This window comes from Cnephaeus nilssonii (assembly GCF_951640355.1).
Source record: "Cnephaeus nilssonii genome assembly, chromosome: 15".
NCBI classification, from domain to species: Eukaryota; Metazoa; Chordata; class Mammalia; order Chiroptera; family Vespertilionidae; genus Cnephaeus; species Cnephaeus nilssonii.
The window spans coordinates 27048383-27067282 of NC_137086.1; positions in this window are offsets into that span (position 1 = coordinate 27048383).

Below are 18900 nucleotides of genomic sequence, written 5' to 3' on the forward strand. Positions count from 1 at the left end.
TTCTTGAACAATATTGAATACATAAGTGAATGAAACATACACAGCAGAGCTGGGGGGGGGTAAGCATACATAAGATTGCGTGCAAGCCTTGTTTTGCGTTCGGTTGGAAAGCAAACATTGTCACACTGAGCAAGCACAACAAACAATTTTATAAGTGGCTAAAGCAAGCCAGAACACAAATTGTTTATTGTAGCATTCACTGACTGGCTTAAGGACTGCCAGCAAATCCATTAGAAGCCCTGTATATAGAGCATCATCATTCTGACATAAAGTAAAGGAAAAACTGCTTCAGGATGAATTGTTTCTTATATCTGGAAGAATGAATGATTGTTCCAATTAATAACTGTGCAGTAATTTTAGAATAGTTTATAAATGTAACATGTGCTATACATGCCCATGCTTCTTTTTATTCCACACATCTACTTCCAATAAAGACATTGCATTATTTTGCACAAAAGTCCTTATTCGATGAACATGACTTGATGAAGTGACCTTCTTACTATTGAATATGGTAATTAATACTAGAAAATTGCCGATGAGCAGTAAAAATTCTTTGGAGTGAAATATACTAGATTTTAATCCCAGCTGTGTGGTTTCATGATAGTTATTATCCTCTCTGAATTTTAGTTTCTTCTTCTGATAAATGGAAGTAATAAAGCAATTTGCTAGCATCCTTCTGAAGATGAGCAAATAACATATAAAATCCTGGGCATAAACTATGAAACCAGTCTAAGGAAACAGGTATAAAATATTTTTAAATTTTAAATTAGCTTGTTTTTTTTTTTATTAGAAAGCAAAAAATAGTGCAGAAGAGGAATAGGGAACTAGCATCATCATCATCATCATTATTATTATTATTATTCACTGCTAATAATAGGCACACTGTCAAGATTGTTTTACTTAATCTATCAGATAATTGCCTTTCCATCATTCTCTTTTCCTTTCCTTCTGAAAACTCTATTAGACTTCATTTCCGCATTCAACCTTCTATATCTCTCAACACCAATCTCTATTAATATTTCTTTAAATATTTAAAATTTCTTTATCGTGTGTACTCTATCCTGCCTTTTATTTCTCTCTCTAAAGCTAGCTCTGGTTCACAAATTACCTTTTCAACTGTTATTAATCTGCTAGTAATTCCTTTAATAAGTTTCAATCTTCAATTATCTATCATTTATTTCTACGAGTTTCCTTTAATTTTCAAATGTGCCTTATATTTAGACCCTTCCATCAGAGCAGATCTTTTTAAAATATATTTATTTTGTAACCTTTTAAAATTAGTTGCTCTCATTCAAAGTTGTGTATTAATTTCCCTCCTCTGCCATTGTTAGTTTGGCAAATTGCTTTATAATCTCTGTGCTTTACACACATGTGCAAGGCTACATATCAGATAACTGCTCTTCTTCATAAAATTACCATGACGATCAATGTCTTTATGTAAAATGAAGGAGGTCAGTGTATCAGTTATGCTATTACTAACAGAGTCTATGAAAGATAAGCCTTAAATATTCAAATTCAAGAAATATTTTATGTTTTATCTGACTAGAATGACTATCATTCAAATTAAGACACTTCTGCAAGTGAAAGGGGTCACCATTAATTATACTGGGAAACTGGGCACAAAGACTGTCCTCAGCAAAACTGGGCACCCTGTTTCTTGCTGGTGTTACAGCCTAATAGAGGTGTTCCTGGTCAGGTAGCTTTTCTCCCAGTATTGAATCAGAGACTAAGTTCCTTCTAGATTTTGGCTCTGTCATCATCCACATGTGGATTACAAAACCATTCTAGTGGCAGTAGTGTGCTAGAAAACCATCTCTCACACACACACACACAAAAACAAAAGTAGAGTTCTAATGTGTAGCATTTGCTGACTTTTCTGTTGTAAATACTCCCACCATGATCAATTTCAAGCTACAACAGTGTAACAACTGGCTGAAAACATTTAATTGGCTCTTGTAGGTAGGTGGGAGCCAGCTTCAGAACACCCCTAACAAGGTGTTTTCACCCTTCCAATAGTAGAAATGGAAAGACGGCATAGAAGACTAAGTATGGGAGATTTTTTATGGACCAAGTCTTGAAATAGCATGTTCGCTTGCAACCCACTGGTTAGAATTCAGTCACATGCAACAGTTGCAAGGAGCCTGTGACATGTAGTCTACATACCCAGAAAGGAAGCAGAATTGGGTTACATACACAGCAAGCCTGCCTCTGCCACAACTAGGTAATCTCAAGGATTACCTCTTATTGCTGAATACTATAAAACATGATTATGAACCTGCAGTTTTCTCTCCCCCAATAATATAAACTTAACCTTATTTGAATTTGGCAGGGGCATATGGGATACTCATCTATAATTGAAAATATAGAGCATGGACTATACAGTACTGTGCACAATTTTTAGAAATAGTTATCTTTACAAATGGCTTGATAGAAGAACTCTTCATGAAACAAATATTTAATTATTAGAATAGTACTTCAAATCTGAAATCAATCTCTATTTGAAGTGTGCATTTTAGCTTTGAAATTTATTCAAATGCAGTAACTCCTACTTGAATCACTTCATGGGAAGAATTGAAATGACACATCTGAAGCAAAAGAAAGTGGCATGAGTAGCTCTTCGAAAATGGCAGTTGTGTAGAAGTGGAGCAAACTAAGACTACCTCTTGTTCTGATCAAGTTTCCATGTGTCAGTCTCAACAATGAACTTGTTAATTTTGTAGCTAGATCTCCACTGATTTTGTCATAAGATATAGGAAAGTATGCAAAATAAATTGCATAGAAACCCTGTTTTGATCAACTTCAATTTCAGTCAGTATTGATTTTGATTGTTTTTAAAGTACTTGAATTAAGGAAGTATTGAATTGATGGAAGTAAGACAATTAAGTATCAAGTTGAACTGTAGTAGTATTATATTTTCTACAGAATCCATTCCAAGAATACTTCTCACATTTACAATGAAATTTAATTTGTAGGTTTATTTTCTGATAGCTGGTTAATTTGGTAGACAGTGTTATGGTATTAAATGTTAAAACACAAAGAAGATATTTTGTTGTGGTTATAAGTCTGTCTGAAACGTGTCACTTGGAAAGCATCTACAATATTTAACATGTGAGCCTACATTCCATAGAGCCATTTACTTCCTTAATGTTCATGATATACGTGATGTAAAAAGAGTTTCCAGCAATTGAGAATAGTGGGTAAAAATCAATAATCTAAAGACAAAATATCAGCCTGAAGCCTGACTAACACTGAGTAGCTCTGTAATTTGGAGCAAGTCACTTAAACCTTTCTGTGCCTCAGTTTCTTTTCTGTGAAATGGAAGCTATGAAATTTGAGTCTATGCCTCAAAATGTTGTATTAACAATTGAGTCAATATACAAAAATACTCTAGAAAAATAATAGTACATGGTGTTTTACAAACATTATTAGTATAATTGTATTTATTAGCTTATAGTGTCAGTTTTATATTTTCAAGCATCAGTATTTTCTTTATTTTTCTAAAATGAACATTTTCTTGTGAGCTGGTGGGATCCAGCTTCAGAATACCACTGATAAGGTGTTTTCTTAGTTAAAAACAAAGCAAAAGCAAAAACAAATTACTTGTCCATTGCCTTGATAATCGTCTTTTTCATACAAAGAGTCAGGATGATTTTACAACTTTTAATCCCCAAAGAGGTAAAAGCTACATTTAATCTAATTATTTAAATACACTATAATAATTCTTCAAAGTTCAAATTTCTTGACAATAAAAAATCAACAACTACAAAATTAATTCCTAATTTGAATTTTAAGATTACAATTGGCACTTTTCACGCCTTCAGGAAAGTCACAGGAACCATTCTGTATATATTCCCTTTGTGTTTCTTCTGTTCAAAAATTTCCTTTGTCCTGTGAATTTTAAGCCACTTTACAAGAAAGCCATTTTTAGTTATTGTTAAAGCAAATGCTCAATGGGATATTAGTTGATTTTGCCTTTTTGCTAGGTAGAAAGAGCATTACATTTTGAATCTGTCACTTTGACCTATCGTTTTCTTGCTATTCAGTTCCCTGGGGTCTCAGCTTTAAAATAGACTAACAATGCTGAACTTTAAAAAAATGTTGGTATAAAGTCATTTGTTTTCTATTTATAGGGAAACTAAAAACACTGACTGGACACAAAGGCTTTTGATGCTTCTTGTATTCCTCTCAGATGGGAATTCCATTGTCCAGTAGCATATCACAGCTTTGCTTATAAACTTGGGCTACATGCGGGGAGCTATAAGCATGTAATTTTTTCTCAGTAAGAAAATGATAGTTTAAGTCATAGTTTAAGCACTTATAGCTTTGTTATCCACTTTGGATTTAATAGTAGAGTATTTGTCTGGTTAACTTTGTCACTGGTCACTTTTACATTTATATACCATGTCTTAGAAAAATCAAGTTTTAGTCCAGTCTGCCACTCATAAGCTTTATAAGCTTGGTTATTATTGTAGTTTGATTTGTTTCATTCTTCCTATAATAAGCTGTAGATAATGAAATGTAACAGCTCCCCAGGGTTCTTTTGAAATCCAGATAATCAAACCCTTTGGACCAGATGGACCAAGGAGCCAAGTCCCTGGAAGTGGCTGCACATGTCGAGCAGAAGTAGTACAATAGCAATGCGGAATCAAAGCCAGAAGGATACTGTTCTTGCTCAGAAAAGTGTCCTGAGGAACAGATAATGCATATGGCAACATTTCGAAAATTGTAGGGTAGCATGCAGCTGGAGGGCGATAGTATTGTTATGGTATGCCAGTATTATGGAGGGATGTTGGGCTGAGGGGAACTTAACAATGTGCTGTTGAAAAGCAGTTAGTGTTTTGATGAAGAGCATGAGCTCTGAGCTAGAATGCGTGGGATTGAATCCTGGAACCACCATTCAAAGCTATGCATCTGTGTAAGTTACTTCATATTCCTATGCTTCAGGTTCCCCATTGCTGTAAACAGTACTTACTTCAGAAAGGTTGTTATGAAGTTTAAAATGAGTTAATATATATAAAGCAATTGAACAGTTTCCCTGGCATGCTGTAATTAGTATATAGTGCTTTTTGCCATTTTATCTTGTCAAGCTTCAAATTATTAAAATAAAAAATAAATATTAATGTTTTCCTATTATCAATTAATAAGTATTAATTTTGATGTTAATAATGAGGATAATAAACCCTTACGGTTGCATTTGTGGCAATTTATTTTTCCATCTTGTGGTGGTTTGCCTTTTCCTTTAAAAACTTTATGTAGTCAAAACAATTGCTCCTTTCTAAAGGAAAGAGCCCCGCCGATGTGGCTCAGTGATTGAGCATCAACCCATGAACCAAGGGGTCCCCAGTATGATTCTTGGTCAGGACAAATGCCCAGGTTTCAGGCTGGATCCCCAGTGTGGGGCTTTGGGGAGGCAGCCAATTGATATCTCTCTCATCGATGTTTCCATTTCTCTATCCCTTTCCCTTCCTCTCTCTAAAAATCAATAAAACCATATTAAAAATAATATTTTTTAAAAAGATGAAAAGAAACCTTTGAAGTCACACCAGTAAAATCTTATCTTTATGTATTTCCTTCTATCATTCACATGTGTACAATATTTACATACTTGTGAATTGCCATGAATATTATTTCATATTCTGCTTCATATTGCATGAAAATATCCCATAATTTTCTTTAATCTTCAGAATCATCACCTGCAATGACAACAACATATTGGCTCACATTGACATTGAATTTTATAATTGATTTTTCTTTGCTTTGCTCTCTGTTAACAATCAAAGTTGAATTGGTGACCCAGCTTTAACACTTGCGCAGAATACATTTTCAGGACTAAATTTGTGTTACTAATTAGTCATTACTGTATTTTGGTGATTTTATGTTGTAATTTATTCACTGCTCTATTTAATGCCACAATAAACCCTTTCACATTTTTCTTTATTCAGTGAATCCTCTCTTAAAATAATAAGAAAGCCCAATAATTAAACTTGTAAGCGAGGAGCTGCTACTGGGCAAAGCAGAAATAGAATCCTAAAACTCCACCATAACTACCACCAGACACGTTCTCATCCTTTCTCTGGCATCAATGACAGAGACCAAGATTTGGGGAATACAGATTTTAAAATTATTAACCTAAATGCTTTATAGTGTATTCAATCTTCCATGTTTTCTAAATTTGCTTTTGGTTCAAACAAGACCTTCAGGGACCTCACCACTTTTTCCATTGTTTGGTCCCTGGTAGTATTTTTTCATTGAACTACACTTTAGGATAGAACTCGATTTACAGTATTTGCTGTAAGCAGCCATTGAAGACCTTTGCGAGTTCATTAAGGAGAATCACTTTGAGGCTCCATGGGAGACATTTTTCTCAAACACTAATACCAGCAAGGAAAAACAGGCTTAATTCTGTCCATTGATGCTTTATATTAGGGACACTGAATCTTGTAATTGATTTCTCTATTAGCTTTGATCTCTAGTTAGAGTTGAATTTATAACCCAACTCTAATAATTTTACACAATACTTATTTGTGTAGTAAATTCCCAGGGACTTTCATTTAGTACTTTTACTTTTTATTTCGCTTTGATTCCTTTGCTTTGTCTCCCTCACCCTCCACGGCTTCGGCAAGCTCTTTTGGAAACAACATACATGACTATTTATTGGGTTAGGTTCCCAGTAGTGGTATCACTGTGTTCATGTAGCCTTGGATATCTGTTGTAGTCTTTGATGTGATGAGAGGAAGTCTCCACCTTGTCTCTAGGCTACCTTTGTTATGAATTTCATAAGTGACATAAAAATGAATCTAACATGTTGAAAATAAACAGTGACTATCTCAGATGATTCTTGTGAGAATTAGACAAAATGATAATATGTATAGCATGTTTAATATCTCTTGATATATACTGATACATTAATAAATATTAGCCATTATTACAATGCTAGCCAATCACTTTACTGGTGTCTTTGGTTTCCACTTACTAAAACAGGTTAAGGTTACATTTGCAGCAAATAACTCAGCAATAGTTATTTTTCTTAATTGGTTTACAAATGTCTTAGAGCCCTTGGGCTCATAATAGTTTTCTGTGGTGTGCATTTTAGACAACTGGATTTCTCCACAACAGTCTTTCTGTGCCGATGCTGTCATTGTCCTTGTGAAATGATTAAGAGACACAGTTGGAAAAAATTAATGTCCATTAACCAAAAGACGACAGGTTCTCAAATACATAAGCGTTGTGGGGCTTTGTTTGCTGCAGGTTAAGAATGAAATTACCACACTGTTTATTTTCAAACAGTAATTAGTTTTTAATTGTAAAATGTAGGAGTTACTGCCAGGGCTTTTGTTTATTGAGTTGACTCCATCATTCCACTTGGGGATAATGCAGTGTTGACTGGGAGTGCATGCTGTTTACCGTGAGGATTGCTTTCACACGCACATAGTTCTAAATGGGAAATTAACTCAGGTCAAGGCTCTCCGGTAACATGTGCAGCTGAAACAACTGTCCACAAACGGCAAACACAGGTTTACAATGTTTAGTGACAGACTGCCCAATAAAGATGTGTCAACGCCCAAAAATATGTACTCCACTGCATAGGACAGTGGTCGGCAAACTGCGGCTCGCAAGCCACATGCGGCTCTTTGGCCCCTTGAGTGTGGCTCTTCCACAAAATACCACGGCCTGGGCGAGTCTATTTTGAAGAAGTGGCATTAAAAGAAGTTTAAGTTTTAAAAATTTGGCTCTCAAAAGAAATTTCAATCGTTGTACTGTTGATATTTGGCCCTGTTGACTAATGAGTTTGCTGACCACTCGCATAGGAAATACATTCTATCCCTGTTTTCTTTGTAAGAAAGAGAAAAGAAAGGAAAATAATCCACTTGGTATTCATCCTGGCTCTAGAAAATGAATGTGTCTGTGGCTCGCTATGCTTTAGTTTTTAATTGCCTGTTTGACAGTAAACCTATTTCCATAATGCAGTGTCTATATTTCATGTTTTATTTGAAGTATGTGCTCCTAATTTCAAATAACAGCATTTAGTTGTTTTTGTTTATACACTTTATTTTTGTCACAGGATTGTCTCTTAATAAAAATCACCATTCGAGAGAATTTTTAGGATCCTTATAACCTTCTGAAATATTTGCATTCTTTGCCCATTATTTTTAAAGAATGTCCAACTGAAAAATAAGAATAAGGCCAATAAATTTTTAAAATATATCTTCATTGTTGAAAATATTACAGATATCCTCTTTATTTCCCCATTGATTCTCTCCTCCCCACTCCTCTCCCCTTCCCAGGCCTTCACTGCGCTATTGTCTGTGTCCATGGGTTATGCATATATGCATATAAGTTCTTTGGTTAATCTCTCTGCCCCCTTCCCTCTGAGAATCCTCAGTTTGTTGCATGATCCCATGTCTCTGGGTCTGTTTTGTTTATCAGTTTATTTTGTTCATTGGATTCCACTTATAAGTGAGATCATATGATACTTGTCTTTCTCTGACTGGCTTATTTTGCTTAGCATAATAAATTGTGTGTTTAATGGACATGTGTTCATTTATCTTAGAGAAATACTTAGAAACAGAATTGTTGGGTTATAATAAAGGTGTATATTTAACTTTATGAGGAACTGTCAAAATACTGATGATGTCCAGTATTTTTCATATGCTAACTGGTCAATTTTTTATTTTTTGAAAAATGTATTCAAGCTTCATGACCTTTATAAAATTGGATTATTTCCTTTCTGTTACTGATTCTTAGGAGCTCGTTGTACATTCTGAATATAAATCTGTTGTAAAATACATGTTTTGACAATACTTTCTTTAAGCTTCTGATTTGACTTTATTTTATTAATGCCAGCTTTTGATGAACATAATTTCTTAATTTTGATGAAACTCAACTCCTCCCTTATTTTTATTCTTTTTTAATTAGTGCTTTTGTGGCTTGGACATTTTTGCATACTTCAGAATATAAAGTTACTCTTTTATGTTCACTGAGAAGTTCTATGTTTTAGCTTTCATGTGTAGGTCTATAAATCATATCAATTAAATTGTTTCATATGGTGTGAGTTTAGGATTGAGGCTCATCTTCTTTCTTCAGACCCTTAACCAGCACCATTTGTTGAACTGTATTTCTCCATTGAGTTGCATTCATATATTTCAGTTGACAATATATGTGTTAATATATTTCTGGATATCCTATTTTATTCCTTTGATCTGTGTTGTGTTACGCCAATACTACAATCATTTTTAAAATTTTTATTGTTGAAAGAATTACAAATGTACCTTTTTCCCCCCCATTGACCTCTTCTAGCCTGCCCTGCCCCCCACCCCAGGCCTTCACCACCCTGGGCGAGTCTATTTTTGAAGAAGTGGCGTTAGAAGTTTAAAAAATTTGTCAATGTCCATGGGTTATGCATATATGCATATAAGTTCTTTGGTTGATCTCTTCCCACCCACTCACTCACCTACCCTACCCTGCCTTCCCTCTGAGGTTCGACAGTCTGTTCTGTGCTTCTGTGTCTCTGGATCTATTTTTTTCAACAGTTTATTTTGTTCATTAGATTCTACATATGAGTGGGATCATGTGATATTTATCTTTCTCTGACTAGCTTATTTCACTTAGCATAATACTCTCCAGGTCCATCCATGCTGTTGCAAATGCTGAGAGTTCTTTCCTTTTTACAGCTACATAGTATTCCATTGTGTAAATTTACCACAGTTTTTAATCCATCCATCTGCTTGTCACAACCTGCACGGCTAGGGCTCAGGATCTGAAAAAGGGGCTGCGCACAAATGAAAATGCTATACAAGAAATATGAATTTAGAAGGCATTGGGGGCCAGGGGTGTCTCTTTCCTGAAGAGCACACAAAAACTCAGGCCAGTCTGCTTTTTATTCAGTTATAAATACACATCTTGCCCTCAGTAAAACACGGCAAACAGGTAGCAGACAGACCATCTCTAAGGTTAGTAAAGATCAGTAAAGATTTACTTAGAGGCTATCAGGTCAGGAAACTGCTTCGAGCCATCACTATCTCAACATGGAACAATTGGTGCATAGCTTTAGCCCTGCTAAAGCTCAAGGTTCATCAGCCTTCCAAGTTCCTTGATGCACTCTCATGATAGTATTGACAATGGATGGCTTCCTGCACTGCTGATGGGCACTTGGGCTGTTTCCAAATCTTAGCTATTGTAAATTGCGCTGCTATGAACATAGGGGTGCATATATTCTTTTTGATTGGTGTTTCGGATTTCTTAGGATATATTCCTAGAAGTGGTATCACTTGGTCAAATGGGAGTTCCATTTTTAATTTTTTGAGGAAACTCCATACTGTTTTCCACAGAGGCTGCGCCATTCTGCATTCCCACCAGCAGTGTATAAGGGTTCCCTTTCCTCCATATCCTCACCAACACTTGTCAATATCTTGATTAATGCAGCTTTATAGTATATCTTGAAACCAGATGTATAAGTCTGTCAACTTTGTTAATTTTTTTCAAGGGATTAGGCTGGCTATTCCAGGTCCTATTTCCACATATATTATAGATTCAGCTTACCAATTTCTATAAAAAGATACTGGGATTTTTATTAAATTGCATTAAGTCTATAAATCAAAATGGCCAAATTGAATCTTAATATCTTCTAATTAATATTGTATTAATCAATATTCAGATTTTTAAAAATGTTCTTCAACCAATGTTCGCTTTCAGTGTAGGGATCTTACACTTCTTATGTGAAATTTAGTTCTATTTTATGCATTTTGGTATAAATATAAATGCTATTATTATTTCATTTTCCAATTGGTTGCTGCCAGTCTTAGAAATACAATTGATTTTTACATGTTGATTTTGTATCCTGTCATGTTTCTAAATTCACTTATTAATTCTTCTAGTTTTTAAATATACTAGTATTTCTTAGGTTTTCTACATAAACTATATGTTGTTTCTAAATCGGAGCAGTTTGCATCTTAATTGCCTATAAGCCTTTGGCTTTTTCTCTTTGCCTTATTGCAGTGGCTTGAAACCTCCAGTGCAATGTTGATTAGAACTTGACAGAACCCATTTTTGCCTTGTTTTTGACATACTGAGGAAAACGTTCAGTATTTTACCATTAAATAAGATGTTAGTTGTGGGCTTTCATAGATAACCTTCTTTTAGGTTGAGGATACTCCTTCTATTCCTAATTTACTGATAAATGTGTTGAGTAAATGTATACATTTTTTCAATTGCTTTTATTTCTGTATATGTTGTCTGTTGTGATTTATCTCTTTATTACTGTGGTATATTACATTGGTGGAATTTCACATATTAAAACAGCCTAGCATATCTGAAATAATACTTCATAACCAAGTGGAGTTTATAATTTTGATATTTTGTTGGGTTTGACTTGTGAATATTGTTTTAAGATATTTGCATCTACATTCTAGAGAAATGTTTGGTTTCTAATTGTCTTGCCTTGTAATATCTTTATTCACTTTTTGTATCAAGGATATGCTAGCTTTATAATGTGTTATTCTCTCAAACATTCTGAGTTTGTATAAAATTTATATTTTCTTCCTTAAATGTTGGCATTACCAATAAAGGTAAATTTATTTTTTAATCTGTAGTAGCTTTCTCATTAGTGAGTTTCTCATGTTCATTTAATGCTTTTCTCCTTGTGACCTCTAATAGAAATTATCATGAGGATAATTAAGTTGGCAATTATAATGTATTTAATTATAAGACATCTACTGTGGCTGTCTTCAACTATTATTTATTTTTCTATTGCAGTTTAATTTTTTACATATTTTTCTGAACCTTTCATGTGTAAATTTCTTCATGGTAAGAGCCTGACTTCATTGCCTTGTCTTATTCACAATTCTTAGCACATTGCCATGTGATCTGAGCTCCTGGCAAATTCTTACCCATTTGCTCTTCTGTCAAAACTCTCTGGAAAAATGTCCTTTATTTTCTTTAATTAATTATTTCAGGTGTCAAGGGAGTTCCCTTAGTTCTAGTATTATTAAACTTGCTGCTTATCAAATCTCTACTCTTTAATAAAGTAAATTTTATGATATCCATTTCTCATTCCACAATAAAATTTAAAGTATAACCAGTTTATATAAGCATACTAGTATTCCTTAACATATGTGAATTTAAAATGTTTGAACTTAATTTTTGTCATTCATTCATTCATTCATTCATTTTTGTTCATGCATTTAATTCTAAAACAAGGAACAATTTCTGTAAATCAGCCCTTTCATTCCGTATTAAATGTAGAAAATTATCAGAAAATTTCTGATAATTATTTGAGATAATTATCAGGAAAATGATGGAATGGAATGTAAAATTAAAAATGGACCTTGAATAAATAAAAATTACAGAATACAATTTAAAAATTATGAACTCAAATATACTTTAATGATGATAATAAAGTAAACAAACATTTTATCCTCTTACTTGAAACAATTCAGAAATGGTTATGTGGCTTAATTCTGACAATGAAATGCTGGAAGATGATGGCAAAAGTTTGGGAAAGAGTCATTTTTACCATTATAGGATACCTCTCAGGATGCAAGTATCTCTAGTCTTATGAATGTAAAGGAGAAAACATATAGACCTTCCTCTTTCTCATAGCTACTAGAAAACAATTAGGTGAAAAATATGTAAAAAAAATACATTGAAATGGCTGCTGTGGTTAGCATAAGGAAGCAGTAACTAGTGCCTGGACATTTGGTAATATTATTGAATTTCTCAAACAAGTAATTCTGAAAATATCCTACCTTTGGACTTTGTTATTTGGGTTAATTATTATTGTTCTTGGCAGTTCGTTCTTCCTTGTAGCTAAAAGTATCCCTGATGTTAGAACTTCATAATCCAAAAATATGACGAAAAATTTAAAAAATAATAATAATAATGTGTGTGTGTGTGTGTGTGTGTGTGTGTGTGTGTGTGTAGTATGGTTTGGAGAGATTCACTTACTTTTTGAAGTTGCAACACTTAGGCAACAATAAAGTTGAAATCACTGGAAAATGTTCATGAGTAGATTTTTGAGAAATATGGAAGATCTTGAGAGACTGTAGAAACTGTGGTTTGGGTATTATGTTTAGGAAGGAAGCCAGACTGAAAAATATCAAGGAGAAAGCTGGCTCAGAGGAAGTGGGTAGGTAATACCAGAGTCATTTTAATATGGATATGAGTTACAGATTAATTACTTTGAATGAAAACTTGAGAATTCTGTTTTCATGGTTTATAAAATGTCCTATGTGGCCAAAGCTAAAAGAAAAATATATTAATTACTAAGTGGATGTGGTATTATATCAATAACTGCTATTTACCTAAATAGAACATACATAGTTGAAAACAATTTAAGTCATCAATAATTGTTATTTGGTTCTTATTTTTATCTTTAATTTTTTCCTGAGTGTCATGTGGCTCTGAATGCTATAGAATTTTGATGAGCAGTAAAACCAGATCTAAAAAAGTTTGACTATAAGGAAAGCCCTTCTGTTAACCTTCCGGGGATAAATAATTGGGAGATAAGCAGAACAAAACATAATTGGCTTATTATTTAATAAACCTCTAAAATGTTTATAATGTTCAAAAATAAAAACTACCTCTTATCAAAGTTTGCTGGGATTTTGAAGAAAAGAATCTGGAATATACTCCATGTCTACTGTATCTAATCAATGGCAACTAATGTTTTCAGTTTGCTATAACTGAATGTCTAATCCTGATATCTATAACCATACTCACTCTTATCTCTGTAATGGCATTTTCCTTTGTCTCATTTTTCTTAGTAAATATTTGAGTGATAAAGTTTGCAAAAAATTTTAAGTAGCCATTTCCATTGTTGCTTTTTCTTTAAGCTACAGGATTCCTTAATATTTTTTTGCAAAATAAGAAAATCATGAAAATAGTTCTTTAAGTTAGCAAAACTTGGGTATATAAGTGGTACATCATATATGCATCATTATTTTGTTTGTTTTCCTGGAGTGATTTGACACAGACAGACGGTCTTGTTTGTCTGGAAGTCTAGACATTTCCATATCTGCTTCTTTCCATTGTTCCCCCTTGCTTAGTGTCCTCTAGCCTGAGGAGCCCAGCAAACTCTTTGTTTCTGCTCCTAGCTTCACCTGATTTCTGCCACCTCTCTCAGTATACAATTAAGTGCAAATAATGGAAAGGAGAGAGATGGTACAGTTTAATCCATCTTCTCTTAAACATCCCAGTATTTATCACTATAGATAATAACAACCTGCAGAATTTTATATTCCAGAATTTTGAGGTAAATGGTTTTTGATGAATTTTTATAAATATTCAATTTATAAAAAGTAAATATTCTTCCAATTTAAAAATCAATGGAGGGGTGATGACAACAAAACAACCTACCACCAAATCTAAAATTGGGTCAAAGCTGACAGCTTAATTTATAACAAAGCACAATTTATATTTTCTGGGTCAGGGAAAGAGAAAAACAGAGTGCAGGGAGAATTCATCTACAATTTAAAAATACTTCACTACAAATGTGCCTTCAAATCTATGCCAATTGTTCTTGGATCATCAGAGTCGCTAGTTATTTTCCTAGGAAGAAAAAGGGCTCCCTTGTTGAAAAAGAATATTAGCAGACTCAATTAATTAGGGGAAGATGTGGAACAGGTACAAATGGTTAAATATTACAGTTTGTGATTTGGGTTTTTATATCATTACTAGAAGCCCGGTGCACGAAATTAGTGCACGGCAGGGGGTTGTCCCTCAGCCCAGCCTGTACCCTCTCCAATCTGGGACTCCTGGAGGGATGTCCGACTGCCCGTTTAGGCCCGATCCTGGTGGGATCGGGCCTAAACGGGCTGTCGGACATCCCTCTCACAATCCAGGACTGCTGGCTCCCAACTGCTTGCCTGCCTGCCTTCCTGATTGCCCCTAACCGCTTCTGCCTGCCAGCCTGATCACCCCCTAACCACTCTGCTGCCAGCCTGGTTGATGCTTAACTGCTCCCCTGCCAGCCTGTTTGCCCCCAACTTCCCTCCTCTGCCAGCCTGGTCAGACCTAACTGCCCTCTCCTGCAGGGTTGATCACCTCCAACTGCCCTCCCTTGCAAGCCTGGTCCCTCGCAACTGCCCTCCCTTGTAGGCCTGGTCCCTCACAACTGCCCTCCCTTGCAGGCCAGGTGCCTCCCAACTGCCCTCTCCTGCTGGCCATCTTGTGGTGGTCATCTTGTGTCCATATGGGGGCAGCTATATTGTGTGTTGCAGTGATGATCAATCTGTATATTATTCTTTTATTAGATAGGATAGAGGCCTGGTGCACGGGTGGGGGCCAGCTGGTTTGCCCTGAAGGGTGTCACAGATAAGGGTGGTAGTTCCCTTGGGGTGTGGGGTGGCCTGAGCGAGGGGCCTGTGGTGGTTTGCAGGCCGGCCACGCCCCCTGGCAACCCAAAGGGAGGCCCTGGTATCTGGAATTTATTTTCCTTCTACAATTGAAACTTTGTAGCCTGGAGTGGAGCCAAGCCTGGGGCTCCGGCAGCCATTTCTGTGGCAGTTAATTCACCTTCTACAATTGAAACTTTGTTGCCTTAAGCGGGTGGGCCCGACCAGGGTGTGAGGAAAGCTTTGCTTCCCCTGTTGCCACCGGCAACCCTGGCCTGCTCTCTCAAGCTCCATTCTGCTGCCATTTGTTTGAATTTGTTTACCTTCTATAATTGAAACTTTGTAGCTTGAGTGGAGGCTTAGGCCTGCAACGGCTATGGAAAGCTTGGCTTCCTCTGTTACCTGGGAAACCTTGCTCTCTGTGGCTGTAGCCATCTTGGATTGGTGTTAATTTGCATACTCGCCCTGATTGGCTGGTGGGTGTGGCTTGGCTGGTGGGCGTGGCTTATGTAGCGGAGTGATGATTAATTTGCATATTACCATTTTATAGAGAGGATTTTGTGCCTCTGTTTACTTCACCATTCCAGGCTCCACGGCTGTCAGAGATAGCATGCCTCAGAGAGGACTTGCAAAAGATTAAGCATTGTGTAGGGCCCTGGGCTGCGATAAAGATTTGTGGCCTCAGTTTCTCCTGCTCTCACTCTGCTCTTAACCTCTGTGACTGCCAACTCCAACTGACATTCATGAGCTTGAGATGCAGGGAGAGTTTGAGTCTTAATGATAGAAGACAAAAAAACAAGTCAGGATTATAGCTCTGTGATGTAGAATCTGTAAAATGCTTTTAAAGCAGAAGTCATGAACCTCAACAAGGGTATCATATTTGCCCACAGTTTATGACATAATTGGACAATTTCTGATACTGTTTAGACTTCTGTAAATTTGCATAAACTTCCACTTTCCAAGACAATGTCCCAATTGGACCAGGGTGACAGAAAGAATTCAGTGGCTATGATAATGAACAATTAATATACAAATTAAATTCAATAAAAGACTAGGCTTCATGGAGGTCATAGCACTGATAGAGATGAGATTTTTCTTCAGAAGTTCAGAATTCTGCATGCTGGATTGATAGAAAATCTCAAAGATCAAGGTTACCTCTCCTAGTGAAATGATGCACCGTTGACTAGGTGGAGTGTCACCCATGTACACATTTAACAAAAACGAATAAGAAACATCAGAGTTCGTGCATGATGACATTGATGATAACGGTAATAGTATTCAACCAGCATCCTCTAAATGTATCAGGGGAAGTTCTCAGCCCTTTGGTTTCATTGTCTTATTTGGGCCTTATAACAATGGGAGGCAGGTGTTAATTTTCTCTCTCTATATGGGGAATCTGAGGTATAGCAAAATTAAATAATTTACCTACGACCACATTGCTAGCAAGTGGTAGAGTAAGCATTTGAATGCAGTATTCTCCCCATCTCCAAGATGGCACAGTGCCCCCGAGCTTCCCGCTTCCACACACGTGCTCCAATTCTGAGGCTTCAGTGAAATGGACAGACAGTACACAAGATTATGCTCTCAGGCTGTAGATCAGAGAGGAAACCAAAGAGATCTCTCGAGGGAATAATGAAGACATCTCCCACAGAACATGACAGCTAACAAGCCTGGACAGAGCTGTGAAGAATGAGCAAAATGAAGGAAAATGGCATGGAATTTTGCAGAGAGGTGAACAGAAAGGAAAGTCATGGAGAGAGATAAAGGAGAAGGAATGGAAGAAGACTACCAATTAGATTAGTATTAGCTGTAATTGAAACAAACTCCGAGAAAACAGTGGCTTAAACAATATTTTCGGTATTTATTTTTCATGTTCAAAGAGTCTGCAGATAAAGGTTTCGACTTTTTTAGGGCTACTAAACAGTATAATTCGAGTTGGGTTTTAACACGTAATTAGGGAGCCGAAATGACCATTGAAGTTATAGGCTTATATCCACCTGTTAGGCAATAGAAAAGGGGAAGGAGAAAATAGGGTTTTTTCCACTTCTTAAAGCATACATCACATAAGTTAGACATTTCTAATTACATCAAAATGGCCTGAACATAACCTCAAGCCAAAGCTAACTCCAAAGGAGGCTGAAAAGCAACCTTTAATCTAAGCAGCCATGTGCCTAAAATTAGGCCATTTTTACTTAGGGAAAATGGGAGGGTTGATATTAGCAGGCAGCTTGTGTTATCTGGATGGGAAAAAAAGAAAAAAAAAGAGTCAATACAGTCCAGGAAAATAACACAACATGAAGTAAAACATGCCCAAGACATGCAAGATAGGTTCTCCATGCTACTGAACCAAGTTAGTAAACATATTATTAACATAAATACATTTTAAAATAATAGAATAGGTAGATCTGAAATAGCACTAATAGCATAACTGAAAGATTTCAGAACATATAAAAAATTCTGAGGAAAATAACAAAAAAAATATTGGGTGGATATGATAATTTTACACGGTGACAGATGATTACTAGAATTGGATCACATTGCAAGGTATAAAAATGTTGAATCTATTATACACCTGAAACTAATATAACATATAATATATAGCAACTATGCTTAAATAAAAAATAAAACAAATTAGAGAGGATATTATAATATGAAAGAAAGCCCACTAAAATTCAAGCATAAGGATAGCCATGTCTCCTGAGTAGGAAGTCCAATGGATAGAAGGAAATAGTACCATACGAGATTTCCCCCAAATGAAACAAGTTGAGAATATAATATTTAAAGAGCACAGTCTAACACAGGAAAAATGATATATAATAATTGAAATTACTGTATATTCTCATTAATTTATCATGAAGGAATCGGGCTTCTAGGTAGAACATCAAAAGAAAAAAAAGCAGAGAGGAATTAAATTGGCTTTAGGTGAATCCACCACAGCATTCAGTGGCAAAATATAATAGAGAAGCATCTATTTAGTTTATTGAAAATAAAAGTATAATCTATAAGAGTATATTTAGCAAAGATGTTCAAACACAAAGTCAACAGAGAAACATTCTCAAACATGAAAGAACTTAGGGAATGTAGCACAGATGATCCCTTACTGAAAAATATGAAGAAAAAGAAATCCAACCCATTAAAAAGTAAATAGAATAAAAATTAGTAATGGAAAACTGGGTAACTGATAGTAAACATAGATTCTATTTAAACATTGAGTTAAAACTAAAAGGTTTATCATTATAGAATAGAACCCAAATACTAATAAGTACTGATAATACAAAATTGGTAGTATAATTCAAAACTTGGGCGGTAAAACAAAATATGAGTATTAATTTTACCATCAGGGCAAGGACTACATTTAGGCCTCTAAATTCAAAACATGTAAAAAGATTTCACTTTTGTAATAATTTTCAATATCTTTTAAACCATTTATGGTACTTTGAAAAATTGTAACTATAATGGTAAAGGAGGATTTATCCCAGGTTGGACAACTTACTCAGTTTCACTTCACTTTCATATTTTCTTAAAATAGAATTTAATAATTTTCATCAGAAATAGCATGGTAGTCACTCTA